This window comes from Protopterus annectens, chromosome 4.part1 (genome assembly GCF_019279795.1).
Source record: "Protopterus annectens isolate FY-2018-M chromosome 4.part1, PAN1.0, whole genome shotgun sequence".
Taxonomy (NCBI): Eukaryota; Metazoa; Chordata; order Ceratodontiformes; family Protopteridae; genus Protopterus; species Protopterus annectens.
The window spans coordinates 1,010,936,744-1,010,958,804 of NC_056734.1; the positions used below are offsets into that span (position 1 = coordinate 1,010,936,744).

General features: G+C 38.4%; 1 protein-coding gene across 2 annotated transcripts in view; it reads right to left on the reverse strand.

Annotated features, from left to right (window-relative positions):
• LOC122801161 (anosmin-1-like) overlaps positions 1-22,061 on the reverse strand; it is a 1,574,635-nt gene that overhangs the window by 12,604 nt on the left and 1,539,970 nt on the right. The gene's annotated exons all lie outside the window — the stretch shown is intronic.

Sequence of the window (22,061 nt, forward strand, 5' to 3'; positions counted from 1 at the left end):
ACACACCTGGGAAAGGCTGGAACAGATTTACCAGCTGTGCCCACTCTGCCCAGACTATAGGGCAATTACACTGCCACCAGTCAGCTAACTCTAAGACTCTTACAAGTGTATGCAATTATACTGAGTATAATTAATAGTAATACAAATGGTAGAGTCTGACCAATGCAGCAAGGTTTTCAGGAGCGGCCACAGTCTCGCTAAAATAAGCACAAGTACTCTTAAGATGTTAAAAGTATTTTCTAAAATACCAGTCTCACTAAAATAAGCACAAGTACTCTTAAGATGTTAAATGTATTCTCTAAAATACCACCCACAATGAAAGGTATGGAAATATTTAATAATAAAATAGAAAACTTGAAAATACTTAATATCTAGTTACAATAAACACCAGAGCTTCAATCATAGGAGATATAAAAAAATAACACAGTTGGATAGATTCACACAGATGGAGAAAAACAATACTTAACTAATCTCACTATATTTTCCTGACTGACTAAAGAATCACTGTTCCCTAGTTAAGTTACTTACTATAGCAAGGCAAGATGATGAGTGATGAGTTGCTTACTACAGCTAACATGATGAGGTGTGAGGTTCTGTGAGATATCTGTGAGAGATCTTTCCTTTCAGGTTCCGGAAGACAAAGTGCTACTGCAAGAGTTCCATTATATTCCTCACTAATATCTAAAAAATAATTTCAGTGCTGGCTATAGAATGACATCACATCTGGTCACATGACTCTGGTACAATACACACCCAGAGCTTTGCTAAGATCTGTTGCAGCATCTGAAAGTTATAAAATAATTTCAGAAACTTCCACCCTTCCAGGTTAGAAATTAGTTCACCTCTAAGGACAATATAATAAGATTCCTAGTCCTGGTTTTCCCAGATATTTTTGTCTCTGGCTGCAGTCAGACCTGGAAGATAAAATCTTTATTGCCTAAACCACCTCATTTAATTTTCAACCTATTTTTCAAAATTAGCTGGACTGAGATTAACCTCTTCCCTTCCAGAATTCTCCATTAAAACATTTACTGAGTTATAATAATACTGTCTGACAAACATGTATATCTCCTTTCTGTCTAGCAGGACCCGACTTTACAAATACATTTTTAACACAAGTATCTGTACAAATCAGTTTGATAGTCAAATGACATAAAATTCTTTACAAACCTCCAGCTAACTATGCTGGCATATGTTACACACACACTGACCTAATCTCCTTGGCACAGATGGCATTACTTCATATCATTACAGAAAGACTGTGCTACAGTAATATATGTTTAACTGAATGCTTCTTAATGGCTTGTCGGCCTTGTCACTGCACAAACTCTGCTTCACATGATGGTGCCAGTTTCTTGGATTTAAAGTTAACAGGGGGTCTTATTTGTATACTCCTAGAGTTGATTTTTCAAATATTCATTACTCTCTGCCCCTTGTCTTACTTCTTATCAGAACTTCTGGATTTGCAGTCATTTGAACTTATTCCCCTTTTCACCGCAGGAAGCCTTTTGTTTAATCTTGGTGACATTTATTTAATTTCTCACTCAATGGAATGTTATCCAGCCACATAAAGCAATGTTCTTGGCCATAGATAACACCTCAAGGACTTGTTCTTGGGAGATTGGTGGGGTGTATATATGGGTATATGATCTGAGGATGTTAGGAGAGGTGAAATTTGAGCTAAACTCATCTGCTAAAACATTGGCTATGGGTCTGATTAGATAGTATCATTTACTTTTAGCTCATTGCTATGATGGGCAGTTTTTTTGAGGATTCTAACACAGTTGAAGAAGGCTTTGTGGCTGTCTTTTGCTTGATCAACAATTTTTATCTCATAAATGCCTATAGTTGATTTAATCAGGGACTGTACTTCCCTGTTAAGTTTGGTGAGAGCATGTTTGGTGTATTGGTAGTTTCTTTTATTTTGTGAAATGAGATATTTTCTTTTCTGTAGAGCCTGCAAGAATTGATAATACTGTGCTGTACTGTAATTAACTGGAATGAGACTGAAAACAAAAGCCTTTATCTGTTAATTACCCAAACTCATGCTGAACAGGTGCCCATCTTTCCATTATGGACCAAGTCTTCTGCACTTTTTAGAATGAATTCTCCAAACACTGTAGTTCATTCAGTAAGGATTTATTAGATGTTCACAATATCCAAATACTATCTTTATTAACAGTACCGATAAACATTAGTGTTCAAAGTTACTGCACATCACATTCTGATTGTCCTGAACAATGTAAACCAACATAGTCTTTATATGACCTGCCTTTTGTACTCAGGCTTGAATGTCTATCATCTTCTCTGAAGTAACAGGTCGAATGAACTTACTAACCTTAACTGAATTGCTATCCTGAACACAACATATTATATTGCTTTAGTCCAGTAATTTTCTTTATTTACTTCTCCTACCCTTGATCTCAGGGCTTGTCTCATATGTGCAACATTCCATTAAGGAACACTCTGTAGCTTAGCAAGATTGTATCCTTCCCTTGAGAAAAGAATGTTCTGTCTGCACACTTTATGCTTATTTTTCCTTTCTAATAAACTGTCTCTCATGCTTGACCAGCAAGGTTATTTTTCTTTCTACTTAACTGTCTTTTATGCATAAATAAAACACAATGTATTTTACCCTTTAGCCTGTCTAATGTCTAATAACTACTTTAAAACGGAAGTCCCTAATCTAACAGTTGTCCCTAAGGTCCCTGACGAAAGTCTTCAGGGACCTACTTTTGTAATTACCTTACATTTATATTGCTAAGTACTGTAAACAGCTTTATGCTACCTGAATCATAATTTGAAAATAAAAAAAATTACTTGGTAAACCTGCAATTTTAATTTTGACAACTAGGTGTCACTTGAGCATTTATGGCCTGTTTGGATTGAAGCCTCTTAACTTTATGATTTTATTTTTATATTAGCTAGAGGTATAGTCTTTAGAGTCTTTAAGTCTAAGTTCTGATATATGAGTGATATATTAAAAAACTGTACATATTTAAGCCCCCTTTTGCTGTAGGAAGAGGTCCTGCAAAATCTATTTGTATACTGTACCATGCTTTCTCAGAAATTGGCACTCTCTGAAACTGAGTTTTTTTTTAATGTAGGGTTAGTCTGCAGAGGTATTATACATCCCTCTTGAATTTTTCACATAGCTTTTTCAGCTGAGGACTTAAAAACTTATACTTTATGATGGGCCAAATTTTCTGAAAACCTACATGACCTAGTAGCTGATGGCTGTACTTGATTAGCTGCTTAGACAATAATTTTGGTACATAGGGTAAAAGTGCTCCTTGTTCTGTTTTGTAGACATGCAACCTTACTCCTGTGACTGGACTGGCAACTTTGCATTGTGCCCTTTTATTAGCATTCCCCCTGCATGTCTTGGATCTTTGCTAGATCTGCCTCAACCATTAACCCCACTTGGCTCACCTCTATTATACCTATTACCTTAATTTCCTTTTCCTGCATCGGATATAGAGGTTTTTCCTGCTGCATACTGTACAGCCTATCAAGCATGATGGCTATTTTCTGAAGGCTAATTGAAATCTGCACTAAAAAGATAACTTTATATGTGGTCTTGAAGCATAATTACCATATTCTGTGTTAACCTGTGTCTATAAATTTGTATTTAAATTTGCTTTATAATGCTACATACCTTTTTTAACTTTTATGAATATTTATGAGCTACAATAGTTTACTAAAACCTATACTTTCTGTATTTCAAGTCTATACCATTGCATTGCCTGCTAGTGTCCTTAATTTCTGACTAATGTACAATAATTATGTAAAGTGCACTGTAGTCTGTAAACTAATTAACAAATTAAGCCTGCCCTGTTATGCCTTGAGTATACTGAATAACTATTACTACCTATTATTTAATAACTTATTTTAATAAGCCTGTAAAAAAATAATTCTCAGTTTACCCTTAACCAATGACTAAATAATCTAATAAGCCTGTTACAAATAAGTCTGTCATTTTACCCTTAATTAATGATGAAATAATGTAACTGAGTATTCTTTTTATATTTTGAGATTTGCCAGAAATATACTATACTGAACATGAATGTCGTATTCTAAAACATGACTGATATTTACATTAGCATATACTGAAAATTTAAAAATAGCTGTGTATATTCTGGAAGCTAACTAAACTAATACTAAAAGAATAACTTTTCCAAGTGCTAACTAAACACAGGTAAAAGCATAACTGAAACTGGTACATGTTATATTCTGAAAGCCAAACCATTATTGTCTGAACATAGATAAACTGAAACTAGTACCATTGTACAATTGCCTGAAAACATGAAAACATTTTGACAGTGTTACCTGAACACAAATAAACTGGAATCTATCTGAACACAGATGGACTGAAACTAGTACTGCTGTACAACTGATACCATGAACCTGAAAACATGAGAACATTGTCTAAACATAGATAAACTGAAAATTAGTACTGTTGTACAATTTTTTGAACATAAACTGAAACCTAGTACTATTGTTATATAATTGTCTGAAAACATACATACTTGCTTTAACTCACACATTTTAACTTTAAACAAACATTGAAGAAATAACTGAAACACATAGACAGTCAATTTCTGCACCACAGCTCTTGCCAAATTTTACTCTGCACTGTTTCAGTCACTGGTGAGGTAAAGGAAGGCCTGCTTTAATGTTGAAGTGTCCTTTTTATAGTTAGGCCTTTTAATCTCTTCTTTTTATTTCTTTTGCAAGACTGGGTAGCTAAAGTTCTTGATTGTATTTAGTATCAGGTCCTTAAAATAACATAACAATTACAACATTGCTTATTGCCCTGACCTTATTTACATTTTTCTACATGAAATAAACATGTTTGCAAGTGATATAGCATCTTTATTTTTTTACAATATCTTGTTATTAAAATCTAACACAACACCTAATTCTGACATAATGTCCATTTCCAAAATGGTACTGTCACACTGGGGATGTAACAAGAATTTTGCTGTTATTTTTTTATATATTTTTCTTCAGGCTGATTGGCTTTATTTAAAAGTCTAATTTTTAAAGTGTTGCTGCTGACTGCATCTACCTTTGACCCTTTAAACCCTGATAGCATGAGAACTGTACTCCGGTCCTCTGGCAGAGGTCTGTTTGCAACTGAAACTGAAGCTCCTGTATCAAGTGGTCTGGCATCCTTTTCAACATAGAATGAAGTCAAATACATCAACTGATTCAGTGCTGAACTATCACAGCCTTTATACATATTCTGAAAATCTGGTATGTCACTGGCAACATTAACCTGAGCTATAGCATACTTTTGATTATCCTTTGGGCTCAAACTTTGTACATCACTTACATCATTTGCCCAGTCATTAACCATAGTGGGCTGCCTTTTATCTGAAAAGCTAACAATATTTCCTGTCTCTACCCATGCACTATGTGCACTTCCTTCAGAAAACAATAAATCAGTGTCAACTTTACTGGGAGCAGGAGCTGTAGGAACTGTTGGTGCTGTGCCTGGTTCAGATTTTAAACTGTCCAGACAAGGATACACTGAATAACCTGTCTAGCTTTATTGGAAACAACTGCAACTAAGTCATTAATACTAGTTTTTACACACTTGTGTTTTTATGTTCAGTATTTAGGACACTGTTTTTTTTTACATGCAAAATCTGTTTCTGTCTAACCACTAAATAGACAGCTTTTTCTAAGGTCTTGGCTGTAGCAATTGCATTTAACTTGATAGCTGTATCAAGTCCCTGAACTAATTTTAAATGAAACTCAAAGTAGTAATGTAACACTGTGCATTTCTGCACCTATATAAAATAAAATTTAAGTGTTGAACTTTTTACATTTTGTCTTGTGACCCTTAGATATTCACATACTGTTTTGTGAGTGAAACTCCACCCACTGTCTCACCATAAATGTTTCTTTAGCTGATGTCATTTAACTTTCCAGTAGTACTGAATGCTGCAATAATTTATTATTACTGTCTACAATTTTTTTGGATAAATAGTAAAACTGTAATGCATTAAATGGATAGCACTGTCTTTAATTCAGCTTGCTGGGCTGGCTGTAATCTGAGCTGATGTGCTTGGCAAACTGCCACCTCCATACGAAACATATACAGTTTCAAACTGATTACATAATGTACTCTTTTATACATAGGATTTTAATTTTAACTGTGCTGTTGCTTTTACATTGTAGCACTGACTTTAAATGTTACATTCTGTAAACTAGCAAACATTATTTTGTTTCTGTCTATAGTACAATATTGTTTATGCACTGCAACACTTTAATACAAAGCTTTTAACTAATGACTGCTAAACAAAACAATAATACAAAAAAATTATTTGCCAAAGTGTAACTGTAAACCCTTTATTCTGCTAATTAATTTGACTGTTAGTTCTGATATACCTTACAAGACATAGAGGTATACGGTTACCCTTTTTTTTAACTGACCACACCCAATATATCTTTCTGAGAACTTCAGATGTGTCAGCTGAACTGGAATTTATTCCATTTGTAACCCATAATTCTGCATTTTCCTGTCGTAACCAATTTTTAAATCTGTACATTTGCACAAATCTTGTCAATGAAGTATAACTCTAATGAAATGTTTATACCTAATACAGAGCTGCTACATTTTGAACTGTTAGCTGCTGTAATCTTTGACCTTTTAAATTCTGCAAACTTGCATTTGTGGCTTTTAAAGATCTATGTGTAACTGAAATTGATTTACTGTAAACAATGAAATATTATATCTTTTAACCTTAAACAATGACAGATTAATGCTCTGATCTTTACAGACAGGTATGGAATGCATTCTTTTACTCAGGACTGAAGTATGTTTTTCAGTTACACTGGAATATACTTTATTTAAATCTGCACTCTGATTCCTCTTATTTCCCTTCAGTGCAAACATTGCACTTGATTCTGAAAATAAGAAACTAGATGAAGTAATGTGAACTTGAGACATTGCCTGTAAGTTATGTATGTTGACTGTGTTGACATTTGTAGTTTAATACTGCAACATACTCCTGTATTTTGAATTGTATGTGCTGAAGCAATTACACCAGGATTAATTGTCTAAACCCGTAGTGACAGAAGCTGACTCATAAGCTGGCTTAACCCTTTTGCATTTAGAAATAGTTAACATTCTTGAACTAATAACTTTTAAGAGAAGATTTTTAAACTTAAAACAAAGATTTACTGATGTTTTAACTGTAGCAGTATTATTTGACATGTTTACATGCAAATAACTTTAACTGATTAAATTAAACTTTTTGAGCTGTTAACTTAAGAGTACATATAAAGTCTTTATGGTCTTGGAAGAATGTGTGCCATTGTCTGTAGCTTATTAACCTTTTTCTTGCTTCTTGGCTACGTGACGTCACACTGGAAACATGAACGTTTCTGGAGATAGCTGTTAGCTCAATAACATCTTTTATGTTCTGAAGCAACACTGCTTTGATTCAATACTCATCTGCTCAAGTTGTGTGAGGCTTTTCTGAAGTAAACACTGGTGCTGTGTTCTTTGGTTAACAGCTGCATTTACTATATGCAGAGGTCATCTGCTGTGTTCTTGTTCTGCATGAAGTATTGCTGTCATTTCTGGCTTATTCTGTATAGAGTTTATAGTCTTTATTTATGAAAAACACTGGTATGCTGTGCAACTGTTTTTTTTTTTAAGTTTTCTGATAAAGCTGATATACTCTGTAGAACACATGTAGTTGAATGAAGCACTTTTATTCTGTAGATTTTTGTAGAATACACGTAGTGTGACCAGGTCTGGAAATGAATAATACCTTTACCGAAAGGGTGATGTGTATCACCATTGATTACCTTTACTGGGGCATCTCAGCTGGAAAGCCTCTAGCCTGAATGGCAGTGGTGTTTTTACAGTGTCAAGTTGCCAGCCTGGTGCCCAAACTTCACAGAAGGCACACACATACACACATCCACCTATCTGCATGTCTTTAAAACTCACTTAACCACAGGGAGGACATGTAGACTCCCCACAGAAGGCCCTCCATCCAAGAATCAAACTGGAGAACCTCTTGCTGTGGGGCAAAAACTGTTGTTTTCTTTTTTACGTTTTCAAAATTCTCACTTCCCTTCCACCTAAAAATATCACCTTCTCGCCCTCCTTTTCAAAAATCCAATGATTAGCAGTACTTTCTTTTATGTTTTGCCTTGTTACTATTCCTGCACCTGTCTATGACTTTTTTTACCAGTGTAGCCAGTACTTTTATGCCACCACTCCTTCCTAAACTTATCTTCCTGAAAATGTATCCACTTTCATTATCTACCCTTCCTCATCATGTCTTACAGTCACACTTTATTCTTTTTTTTTTTTTTTTTACATTTCTCCTCCTAGTCTCCTTCTATTGTGTCCATTTGAACCTTTCCCTTCTTTCCTTCTCCATTGTGCACCATTTCTTTCTTGGACCTCCTTCTATTGAATCACCAGTTGATATATGTATGCCGTCCAGGTCTTCACTTACACATTAACAATCTCTGACACAAACACTTTCCTCTTTACATCTTTGCTTTATTTGATTATCTGCTTACCCCTGCTATTATCCCTTCTATCCATGTGTTGCTGTTCTTCCTTTCAGCACCCTCACTCAGTCTCTTTCTTTCTCCTGTTACTCCTAGCTGTACCCTCACCATCACTGGTTACTCTACATCTACTTTACATCATTCCCTTAATGAATGATTACCTCCTCCCTGATTTTATTTGTCACAAAAGACTATCTCACCACTTGTTTTCTTCATTTCTGTGCTCATTTTTCATTCTTTTGTTATTTCTTAAAAGACACGCTGTTAAAGTTTCTCGCTCATGGATGGCTTAAAACTCACCGTTAGAATGCTATTAAAATCTTAGTTTCATGAGTGGTACAGAACTCTCCCTGGAAGCTTGATACTAAACTTGCAGCCTCCTGCATACCACAAAGGTCTAACTGGCAGAATGCTACTAAAGTTTTAACTTCATAACTGGAGCAACACTTTTACCCGAGACTTGACACTTTTGGCCTCATGCATAACATGAAACTCTCACTGTCAGAATGCTACTAAAATTTTGGTGTTATGAGTGATACATAACTCTCACTAGAGGCATGATACTAAAGTTTCAGCCTTGTGCATGGTATAAAACTCTTACTGGTGGAATTCTACTAACGTTTTAGCCTCATGGGTGGTACAGAACTCTCACTGCAGTCATGCCACTGATGTTACAGCCATGTGCAGTACACAAACACTTCTAATGGACACAGACGTCTCTCTGAAGGCAAGCTAATTTTTCTGCTTTGTACAGGGCAAAGAACTCTCACTGGAAGCATGCTATTATTGTTCCAGACAATGCAGAGCACACAGCTCTCACTGGCAGCATGTAACCAATTTATCAGCTTCATACAGGGCAAAGAGCTCTCACTGAAGACATTCTACAAAAGTTTCACTCTTGTGCATGTCACATAATTCTCACTGTATTTTCTGTGTTACTAGTATTAAGCATGCACGGTAACACATTAGATTTTTACAGCATCTCTGCAAATCAAACTTTTGTATTTTTCTGTGGGATGGCACCAGATAGTCCTATTGGATTTTAATTATTCATTCTTTATAACTCAGAGTTGCCACTGTTGTTTGCTCCAGTATCTATGCTTTTGTTAAGTATAAATAAAATTGGCATAATACATGCCTTCTTCTGCTCAACTCTTAGCTCAACTGGCCAACTTTATGAACTTGACTGATTTCCAAAGCCAGTGCTGCTAGAATACTTAACAAAAAAGTCTTTGGCTCTCTGCACAAGCATTCCCACAGGTTACATTCTATCACATTCCTAGATACCTGTAGTTTATGCAAATCAGAGCACCAACACTTGTTTTTTCAGCAAAGGCCAGATGTTTTCTAAGGACTCTGATATCATACTTTAATATTTTTCTCTGCATTTTTATTCTCTCTTCTTGGCCTGTTTTTTTACAAGTTTCAGCTCTGCTGTCTTCCATTTTATCTCACTCCTCTCTTCTCGCTACTCTTGCAGCATGGTTTGTAGTCATTGCATCTTACCCACCATTCCATTCAACTTCTCAGTTTTGTTATGTAACACTCCTGCTTCTTCAGTTTCTCCACCATGGTCTATGCAATACTTCTTCAAGCCAAACACTAATCTACTTCTTGCATGATTCTTTGTAAATCTATATCTTCCTTTTTGCAAGAAGCACCTACAAACCAACTTTTCTCCTTACGCCAGAGGAAGACCTCTTCTATAGGACTACCATTAATAAAAAAAAAAAAAAAGCTACACTGCCAGTCAGATAAGTAACCTTAAGCTTGTTGGTAAACAAACCTTTCAACCTTTTAGCACAAAAAATGTGGACAAAGCCAAAAGTAATGGGGGGACAAATCCACAAAAATAAAGACAAATCTTAAATATTGCTCTTATAAACTTAGCAAGTTGCTAGAATAAACAGTTTTGTGTTAAAATACATTTTCTGAAGGATATGAGGTCTGAAACTCAAATGCCTGTCATTATTTATTGAACTCACTCCTCAAGGATTTGCCAAAAAATCCAGAAAATCACATATTGTATGAGGGGCAGACCAAAAATCTGAGGCAAAAATGTGGACATTCTGTGAAAATCTGGACAGTTGAGAGGTATGTTGGTAAACTCTGGCTCTATAATTGCTCTATAATCACTTTAAGTACTTGATTCTGATGTCAGCTTGGCTGACTACTGTATAATGATAATAAAGTACAGTCTCTCCACAGCCCCATGGCACAGAGGGATAAAGCTCTTACTGCTCTCCAGATGACGCATATTCGATTAGTGGCTCAGGTACTAGAAAGACTGCAAGGGAAAGATTGGCATGAGAGACTGATGTCAGCATACCCACCCTAGGTTGAAGGAGGCAGCCTAAGCTTAATGCAATGAGCAGTCTCTTTACTTTCTTTTTCTGGCAGAAGCCTCAGACAGACATACTTACCTTGCTCAGTAAGCTACCTAATAAATGCCCACCTGTGTCTGATGTGGCCTGTACTCCAATGTTTAAGCATTAATACTCATTCTGTATATTATTATTATACATTTTAATATGTCCATTGAGCATTTCCTCTAACAGGTGGAAGTTGGTGCACATTATTCCAATACCCCAGGATGGCTTTAATTATGATCCCTCAGCTACCAAATAATTTTACTCCTCACCCTTGCAAGTATTTCCATAGTTCTAATTTTCTTCAACTCATAGATCATGTGAAATTAAGCTGCAACATAAAAAGATGAGCACAATTTGAAGGTTTGCAGCACCTTTGCTTCCCTGCTGTCAGTGACGGAGTATTGCCTGTATAACATGCACTGCCTGAAGTTGATAAGTACCTTTTCTGTGGACCTCTGAAAACCATTTGATTCTCTGTGTTGTTTTCTAGTCACAAGGGTGCTAGAATCCTGCCATTAGGTAGTGAGTCTACCGGCAACTTTGCAGACTTCCTAAGAAACTTGGCTACTAATATTAAGAGTGGCCTTGTTCCACCACCTCCATTCAGCTGCACTGTCCTCCAAGGCTTGGTCCCATGTCTACTTCTGTTTAGCAATTGGCTTTACTACTATGCTTACTGAAAAAGGCATATTACAAAACATTATGAGAAATGAGTTAATACATTAAAATAGAATAAATTAAGAGACTGTAAATCAAACAGAAATTGACAGTGGTAAGAAACATGGATTTCTGGACAGTGGAGACTATGTCCAACACCACCTTCATGGGGGGCACCAAAAAGCACATCAAAGTGGCCTGTGTCAAGATCCCTCATTAAGCTACACTCAGTATTACCTTTCCAGTGCTACCAAAGAAGCCAGTCCCAAAGGTCAGAGGCCTAGAAAAAAAATCCAGGTGATTCCAGCCTCAAAGGCAGAAATTGTGCAGCACAAAAGAAGATGAATGCAAACTACAAGATGGCTGGTAGGGCAGTACAAATTCTAACTACAAGATGGCTGGTAGGGGAGTACAAATTCTTACAAACAGGAAGAACCTTGATTATCCGAGATGCTGAGTACTTTAAACATGATTCTATACCTGAAGACTTCTCAATTGTCTCTATTTTGGTGGAAGGTTCCTGTTTTCAGACCTGATTTTGTATGTCCCCTAGTTTTAGAGATATGTCCCCATTTTCAGGCTTGATTAATCCCTCCACACTATTTTCTGAATCCCCCCTCACCACATGTGACTCCTGAAGCTGTCTTATGCACAAGAAAACTATACCACATAAACAACATATTAGTGGCAACAATAATTTAAAGAAAGATGACACACATCTTACAACTTTTTCTGAAGCAAAAGTAAATGACTTCATGTGGTAGAATTTTGTGAAACAATTCATTAAAATCAACATATTTTTGATAATGTGCATATATTTTTCCATTATTTTTGTTACTGTATTTTTTTTAAACATGTTTCTGAGTAGTATTCCACAATTTCCTTCTATAGCACTGTTGCTGTATTCTAAACAGAAGGGACCTCCCATCTAGGGCAGCTTTATACTTGACCAGTATACAAAAGCCTAATGAGCTTGTATGCACTCTATGTCACACTTATGCTCCCCACACAGAATGTAAGGCATAAAAGGGACATATGGATGCAACTACCAAGAACGTCATTGCTGCCAGTTCAAATGCCATTATTGATAGTTCAGACAGTGGCAATGTTGGCCTGTCCTCCACCTCCAAAGGTTTTGTCATTGACAGCCTTCTTTCAGTCTCTTCTTCCTCTGACTGCCATGCCAGCCAGGGAGTTTCTTTGGTTCCTGGGATCCATGGCCTCTTTTTCAGTGCTCCCTCTTGCCAGACTGCATATGCAGAAAGACAAAGGTAGCTGCAGGTGTGCAGGATTTTAAAAAATAGTTTAATAATCCATAAAAATATACTGAAAGGATTACGTGGTTTTGTCTGATAACATCACAGACTTCATCAGAATCTGGTCTTCTTACAGAAGACCTATGACTAATATAGTTACAGAGCTATGCTGCCTTCCAAGAAGTGGGGGCTCCTCCTTCTGTGCCCCATCCCTCACCGTTCCCTGGAATAGGCAGCAGTGCTCAAGGTTCTGCCATGGGGCACACAAAATAGCTGGTGGCAGGGCATACAGAAAGAGGGGTGATCTCACCCAAAATCATGGCTACAGAACTGTTATAAACTTCAGTCTGTTGATAATGACCATCCACATTGCTCTCTCCAAGGAGGTCATCAAGGACAGGAGTCAAATCACAGATAGTAATAATAAATATCTCTAATTAGCCAGCTTACTAATAAGACAAGGTATCTCAAGAATGAAGTGGACATGGTGGTGCCTGACTAGGAGAAAGGTCCCACTATCATGCCACAGACCACCACAGTAAGTTGAAATGCCTAGTTCATTAAATAGGCATGCAGATAATCATAAAGCAAGCTAGTTTTAATGAATCAGCAGTGAGCTGATGATGAACTCCTGCAAGAAGTTCTTCACAATGCTGGATAGACAATGAACAACAATCTTTTGTTCCTGCTTCCAAGGCATATTCCAAGGTATTTGTGTCTCCACAAAGAACCTGAATCACATTCCGTTAATTGATGCTTAGTCATCTTAGCTAACTGGAAGTTAGAGCAATGGGTTAAAACTATGAACTGTTAACAACCTGCTTCCTGCCATACAGGGTTTGAATCCTTCAGCCACCTTGTCCCTACAGTGTGACTTTGAGCAAGTCAGTTAATCAGACAGTACTTACTCACAATTAGCAAACTGGGCTAAATTTCTTAACGGTCTCCTGCACTGTACACTTGCTAACTAGTATGATCCTATGAACCATTAGGGGCCCCATAACATCACTGTTAAATTTTAAGAAAGGACCTACGTATGACCTCCAAGTTTTTCAGCAACATAAAACTGTTTATTAGCTATGAGAAGATAAAATCTATTATATTCAGGATAACAAGCACGCTTCTACAAATTTCCGTTGCATGGCACAACCAGGTTTTCTCCTTAGATGATACTGATAAAAATAATATCACCATAGTCATAATGTGATACATTTAGGTGACAATACCCTAGGATATAGTTAATGAGGAGAGAATTGAGGTGGTAACATGATGAATCAGGGAAGTGGCAAAGGGATGTCTGCACTTGGAGTTGGAGGCAGCATTCTCAGACGTGTTGCCTATGCCAGACACTGGTACATAATGGAAAGAGAGGATTGCAGAGTGTAATGACTGTCTGCCGTACTGGACAAGAGAAGAAGGCTTGGAAGTGGAGAAGGATGGGGAGACCTGGCACAGAGACAGCTCTGTGCCAGAGCTAGACTCCATCTTAGCCTGGAAGGGACAACAGTGCTTAGTACTGAGCTGGAAAGGTGCTGCTTTAAACTAAGATAGAAAGGGAAAAAGAGTGGCAGAGCAGCAGAAGAGGGGCTTGTATAGTCAGGCAGGATACAGAAGTAAAACAAAACACACAAAAATGGAAGTGGAATAAAGCAAAGAAACAGACAAAGGTAATTTAGAGCCTGGCTGGTTAGTATTCCCTTGCAATGCAATGAATTTGTGTATGAAAATGGTGGCTGCAAGCAGTGATACAGGAGGGGAGAACAGCTACTGTTGGAATCACAGAAACCCGGGCCAGTGTCAGCAGGAGATGGGATACAGATGAAATACAGAGGTAAGCAAGCAAAGACTATTTAGAAATGACTGAAAGGAAGAAATAAAGGTGGAAAAGTGATCTGCACAAAGGAGGGCTTCAAATGTGAGATCAGAGAGGAGAAGTAATACCACCACATTAATGGGGAAAGGGACCAGGCAGAGTCAGAACCTAGGTAATGTGATCTGAAAGTTAAGAAGAGGAAAGGGAGGAGAGCTGGTAAATTGATACTGGTACTGTCCTCCAGATACAGTAAGGGACGAGGATAAAAGAACAGAGGACTGCAAAACGGAGTGGGGTAAGAGAAAGCAAGTAATACTCATGGAAGGTCTCAAAATGCCATGAAAAGACTGGGAGATTACAATCTCCATGTTAGGCAGGAAAAGGAGTTGACTGAGGTTTTGGACTGTGAAGGGTGCTGCCAACTGGTTTGAGATTATACCAAAAAGGAAAGAATTCTGAGTGCAGCCTTAATCATTCTGGAAAAGGTCATGTATATCCAGCTGAAGCTGCAGCTAGTTAAGAGGGATCATGTCAGTGTTTGACTTAAGAGTGTGTGTGTGTGTGTGTGTGTGTGTGTGTGTGTGTGTGTGTGTGTGTGTGTGTGTGTGTGTGTGTGTGTGTGTGTGTGTGTGTGCTGGGGAGGAAAAATACAAAGGTAAAGCTGATATAGTGGGACTTTACAGGATTTGGTTACCTTGAGTGGAACAAGTTTTCTAAAATGAGTTAGGTGACCTGAAGCAAACTGATGGAATAATCAAACTAGGTAAATGTAATGAAGTCCTCAGGGCTATGGACAAGCATCTGAGGAAAGGGCAAAAAGACAAAAAGAGGAGTAAGTCATAGTGGCTGCATGTAAACGTGAGGCTAGCAGTTAAGGCAAAGAAATGAATCCTACAAAATGCAGAAAGAAGTGGGTGGGGAGAAACAGAAGGCACAGTAAATGAAAGCTAGTGAAAAGGCATGAAAGATGGTGAGGGAAGCAAAGGTAAAAGTTGAAACAAAACTGCCAGAAGGTGTCAGGAATAGAAGCAAGGGTGTTTCTAGTATAAAGCAGAAAGTAGGAATGCAAGTACAGACTTGTTTAGGCTGAGTAAAAATAGAATGGAGATCAGTGAAAAAAATCCAAGAAAAAGGAGGTGTTTTGGCCTATCCTCTTAGACTAACAGCAGCTTCATGGAAAGTAAAGGAGACAATCCTGAGGGAAAGGCTTGATGACAACAACCAATGCAAGTCTGTGGTCAGAAGGTGGTATCATTCATACCTGACCAGATTTATGACTTGGTCAGAGACAAATGTGACAAAGGAATACTGGAAGACATGGTTTCCTTGAACTTCATCAAAGTCCTTAACTTGTTTCTTTACGTGCTGCTGACAAGTAAACTGGTGGTAGGATACAGAGGGATTTGGTGTGGGGGATTATGTCAGGAGTAAGGAAAGTTAGATGTGGAATACTCCATGGGCTGGTCCAAGGTCTTGTAGTCTTCAGTGTGTTTGCATCAGTCATATCAGAAGGAACAGAGAATAAGATCAGCCTCTTTGCTGCAGGATGGAGGACAATGCTTTAAGGAACATTTAGAAAGGTTGACCAAATGTGTAGAAAGGTGGCTATACTGTGACAGAAAAATCAATCTACTGGAATGACTCCAAAGAAAAGGAAGCAGAAAGGTGTGCAAGATGGAGGTGAAAGACTATGACCACAGACTAGGACAGCTGGAGCACTTCTGAACGGAGACCAAAACAGACTGGGGGCATGACACTGCTGCACAAGATTATGTCAGTGAGACATGAAGGGGTCACCACAGACAGGAAGGATAGTGGCAGAAGAAGAAGCACAGAAAGCAGATTAAAGGGACTAACTGTCATATGGATCTCTGAAAGTACTTCATGGGGAGGCTTGTAGACTCATAAAATGAGCTAGCTGAATAAGTGATTGAGAGGGGATCTACAGAAACATTCAAAATGGTACAGTATAGGTGGAACAAGGGGTAAGGAAGAAGGTACCTTTGAAGGAGAAGAGAAATGATTAAATTAATTAAAAGGGTGGACTACACAGGCGTAGTTTCCTTCTAATATCAGACATAAAAAATGTACAAATGTAATACACGTAAGAAAGTTAAATACTTTTAAATGTATCTTAAACCAACACTCTCAGATGTTATGTAACTTATCTTCAGGAAATTATCAATAAACAGCTGAAAGCTTTTTGCAGCTTTACCAGAGATCTATCTGCAGAAGGAAGAGGTTGTCTGACAGAAGAGCTACTCACATTCAAGTTAGAACATCTGAACTTCACTACTGCCTCTGAAACCACCTCCCCCAAGCTATAATTGTTATTAAACCATATCCAAAGGTTCATGCTTCCTTGCTTAAACAATGAACCACCAGGAGTAGGACTATTGCCTCATTGTAAAGCTAGGGCCCAGTTCCTATTCTTCTGCAGCATACAGGCTCTTTAATATGGGCTTCTATTTTTCCCAGTCAACATGTTTAACTTCACAGGCTGCAGCAGGACACAAAGATCCTTTCAAAGCACCATGTTTGTGTTTGCAGTACCTAGGTATATGGACCACATATAATATACTTCTTTGTGATTCTGGGATCCAGGGTGTAAGAGGTCCCCTCAGCATCCCTTAAAGTCTCACAGTCTACAATAAATCTGGCTCACAACTTCTTAACCATATCAGAGAAATGCTGAAATGCTAACACGTCAGTTTCTCCCTGTAAGGACCTAACCCGCTATGCTCCTTTCTCTCTCTCTCTCTCACTCTCCTGCTGTCCTCTGCACCAGCAGATCAGCCCCATCTCCCTAAATTTTAGACTTCTTTCTACTATCTGCCACAACTTTTTTTCTATATTTAAGCTATTCCTTCCAATCTGACATTAACCAATACCTCCTTATTAGCAACCTTGAATTAATTTTATACCCTTATTTGCAACTATTTGCTCATTTCCTTCTAACTTTCCTATATTATACTGTAAGCCTCATCCACAAGCTAGCTGACTGTGTCATAATTGCTCTGTATTTCACATTAACTAACTGTGTTAAATAGTTTTGTAAACAACTATGTCAATATACATTTAATGCATTTTATGTGTACTTGTAACGTTTTCTTTATTTTGTGCATTGTACCTAGGCAATGTCTGAAACATTTTTGAGTATAAACACATTACCCTGCTTAACAAATTTTAAACAAATATAATAAATATAAACAAGAAAAAGCTGGCTACTTGGAAGAAAGCTGTTGCCATATCTACATCAAAACTTTAAAGTAAGTTGTTCTGGTACAGTTTCACAAATTACTACTTTTTTGCTGCAGCAGATTGTTTGGAAGACGGCAGCAGGCCTACCTAAGATTAAAATAATTCCATTTGAATTATCCTTAGTTTCTTGAGATGCCTTCATGTAAACATTTAATTTAAATGTAGCTTTTCATCCTAATTTTATATAGCCAGTTATAATATTACTTTTTCTTGGACCACAGCCACCATATTGTTATATTACTTTGCACAATTGTCTCTGGTAACTATACCATATCATAGTGCTAGCTGTGCTTTACTTCTTTAAGTGCAGCATGTTTGTTATACTTAGGTTCATAGGTTCATAGGTAGGTACTAGGCTATTGGCCCTAGGGCCTATATAAGCCTAGCCAAAGGTACCCTGGCTTTCGCCACCCAAAAAAATTATTTTCCTGTGTCACTGTCGAGCAGAGTCACAGAAGTGATCCCCCGGGGTGTATTTCCCATCCAATCATCAAGATTTTTCTTGAACAGTGCTAATGAGGAGCTTTGTTTGATATAGATAGGTAGTTTGTTCTAGAGCAGGGGTGGGCAAACTTTTTGATTCGTGGGCCACATTGAGTTCTAACATTTGACAAAGGGGCCGGAACAGGAGCAGATAGATGGCATGCTTTGAAAACATCACCTCATTGGGGGAAAAATACACATCTTGGGATATGGAGAAAACATGTGCTTTAATTTCCAATGAAAATGAAGAAAAGCATTACAATAAAATCTCTGACTTCGAAATGAGTCTTTAAACACTGAAAATCAAATGACCATTTTATTTTAAAGCACTGAAAGTTCTGTTATCCTTCAGGATATCACCATCACTCTCCTCCTGACTGTCTTTTATTTCAAAACGGTAGGAGATGCAGATGTACTTGTCCTGTTCCTTTTATTCAATTTGTAAAAGTCAACAATGACCAGTGCAAGGACGAAACAGTTGCAGCAAGTCAGTCTGTGAAGCGTTATATTTGATCTGCACTGTTTATTTTAACAACGTGCATATCACGGAGACACACACATTTTAATGGGAGCAGTGTTGTTGGTCTCCTGCTGTCTCTACCATACATTCTTTTAAAAACCTCAGACAGTGGTTTGCTGGCCTTTGCTATTTTGAATGAAAGCATAAAACTGGCCTTGGTACTTGACTCTTGAATGGCAGTTTGAAAAACTTTGCTGAGCCTTCAAATTAGCTGCCACCTTCTCAGCAGCAGCTTTTGTTGTGCTAGCATAATTAGCGTGCTTTGTGGCAAAGTCTAATATGATACTCTTTAAAAACCGCCACAGTTTCTTGGCATATCAGGCAAACAGGAGATGATCGGTGTTCAGTGAAAAAAATATAGTTGTCCACTCCTTATTGAACACTCGACATTCTCTGTCCACTTTCCTTTTCTTGGGTCCGCTCATCTTCATAGAGTCAAAGGGTAAAGTGCAAACGTGGAGTAATAGGCCTACGCTTCACCTCAACAAAGCCAATATATCTAGAGTGCGCCATCTAGTGAGGAAACATCAGAATTGCAGGGGAAATAAAACATTAACAAGGTTAATTTATTAAATTTTTCAAGTTTGGCGGGCCGAATCAAAATGTTTAACGGGCCGCATGTGGCCCCCGGGCCGTAGTTTGCCCATGCCTGTTCTAGAGTATGGGAAGTCTCTGGGACAGGAATCTATCCCTCCAACATGTTCTGTTTATTGTGGTGACAAGGTTTAGGTTCCCAGAGCGTGTAGCTCATAGGGATTGGGATTTCTTTAAGTGAAGCATGTCTAGAGATCGCCTCTGAGTAGGCGATATACAACGGAGTAAAGCTGCAGTTTTTTGAGACGGTCTGCATAGGGCATCTCTTTGAGGCTGGTAATCCTCTTTGTGAGGTATTTCTGTGGCCTTTCCAGTTGTTGTAGATGTCTTGTGAGGTACATACCAAAAAGGAGCATTGTACTCTTTAATGGGTCTAATGAGTGACGAATAGAGAGGTACAATGACCTCTTTTTTCCTGGATGAGAAACCTTTTGTGATGAGGTGTGCCACATAGAAGGATTTCCTGACTACTGTGGTGATGTGATTATCAAAGGAGAGACTACTGTCCACCTGTGTCCCAAGGTCTCTTATCATACATTCGGTGTTAAGTAGACTACCACCTATGTGGTAGATCATGGGTACTGAGTTTTTACCAAAAGGACTGACAATGCACTTTTTGGCATTGAGCTTGAGGCCATGGCTTTGACACCAGGCATCTGTCTCAGCAAGGCCCTTTTGTAGGATGTCCACATCTTTTGGAGTTTTGATTATGGCTCCTAGTTTGCAGTCATCTGTGAACTTCATTAGCCAAAGGCCTTCTGTGTTGGCCTGTACTTCAGAGAAGTAGATACCAAACAGGAGAGGACCCAGGACTGAACCCTGTGGTACTCCACTTGTCACTGGTCTGAAGCTGGATTTGGAGTCTGCTACTTTCACACTGTGGGTTCTGTCAGTGAGCCAGTTTGGCAACCCATCTTGTGACATAGGGATTTATACCTAGTTTAGTAAGTTTATCTATAATTCCAGAGTAGGGGATGGTGTCAAAAGCCTTGGCGAGATCTAGATAGGCTGTATGAACCACCTTACCCTCATCTACGGCTTTGGTGACTGCTTCAAAGAAGTCTATCAGGTTTAGGAGACATGATCTGTCTTTTACAAACCCGAACTGGGTGGGGTCCTGAGTTTGGAGATTACCAATGTCATTGTTTATAAGTTCCGTGATGATACATTCCATAGCCTTGCAGTCCAGGCTTGTTAGGCTAATTGGGTGGTAGTTTCCGAGGTCTGTGGTGGCTCCCCCTTTGTGGAGTGGGATAACTGTCACTGTGCACCATTCAGTGGGCACATAGCCTGAGGTGAGGCTATGATTGAACATGGTACTTAGGTGGGGTGCCAGTTCGTTCAGTAGTTCATGTAGAACACAGCCTGGGATGTCATCAGGTCCCATGGATGCTGTGTTCTTGGCTTTGGACAGTGTGTTTTTTACCTGTGCAGCCGTGATTACAGGAACTTAGCATTCTTTTGGTATAGAGATGGGACCTATAGAGGATGACAGAGGGGTAAAGTTAGCACTGAACCTATCTGCCAGGATGTTGGCAATATCCGTTGGTTCTGTATATTTAGTGCCATTGTGCTGTAACTCAGAGCAGATCTGAGTGTTGCCATTGAGATTCTTGACATAGCTATAGAATGCTTTGTGGTTGTCTTTAGAGTCAGTGGCGATTTTGCTTTCATAACTAGCTTTGGAGGATTTTATGAGGGATCTCAGCTTCTTACTGAAGCTGACCAGGGAGTTTCTCCAATCATGGGAGTTTACTCTTTTTTGCAACAGTTTCTTTCTTCTGCTGTAGAGTTTGTTTATGGCAAGGGACCACCAGATTGGCTTCCTGTTTTTGGAGGATAGCATCTTGGTTCTGTTAGGGATTACACGATCCATGCACTCATGTAAGTGCTTATAAAGTGCATTTGTGTAGGATTCAGCAGTCATACCTCTATTGTCCGTCAGCATGGGTGTTGTGAAGTTTGCCACTTCTGTCTTAAGAAGCGTGAAGTTGGCTTTGGAGAAATGTTTTACTGTGGTTTCCCTAATGGGGGGTGAGGGAGGGATGTGGATGTCTAGGGTGATTAGCTTATGGTCGGATCTGACCAATGAGGAATTGACCTCTGGTGTAGAGCACCAGTTGCCCATGTTGGTAATAACCAGGTCTAGGATATTGCTGCTCCTGGTGGGGGTGTGGATAAGTTGATCCATGGCATTGGAATTTATGAATTCCAGAAAACGTTGAGCACAAGAGCTGGTACATGAGTAGTTTTCCCAGTTAATGGTAGGGTAGTTGAAATCGCCCATTATTAGGGTGCTTGTTTGTACCCTAATATTTTCCAGTGTATTAAGAAATGAGGAGTGGGAATCCTGGGGCATGGTGGGGGATATGTAGCAAGCTATAATTTGGATTGCGGTCTTGCCCAGATTTAGTTGCACTTGGATAATCTCGGATGCATTATGCTGAGCAACTAGTCTGGAGGTGTGGCTATCCTTAATAAATATGGACACGCCTCCGCCTTTAGTGTTTTGGTCCATATTAGGTGGCCGAAAAGTGTGGTATGAATTATAGCCTGGC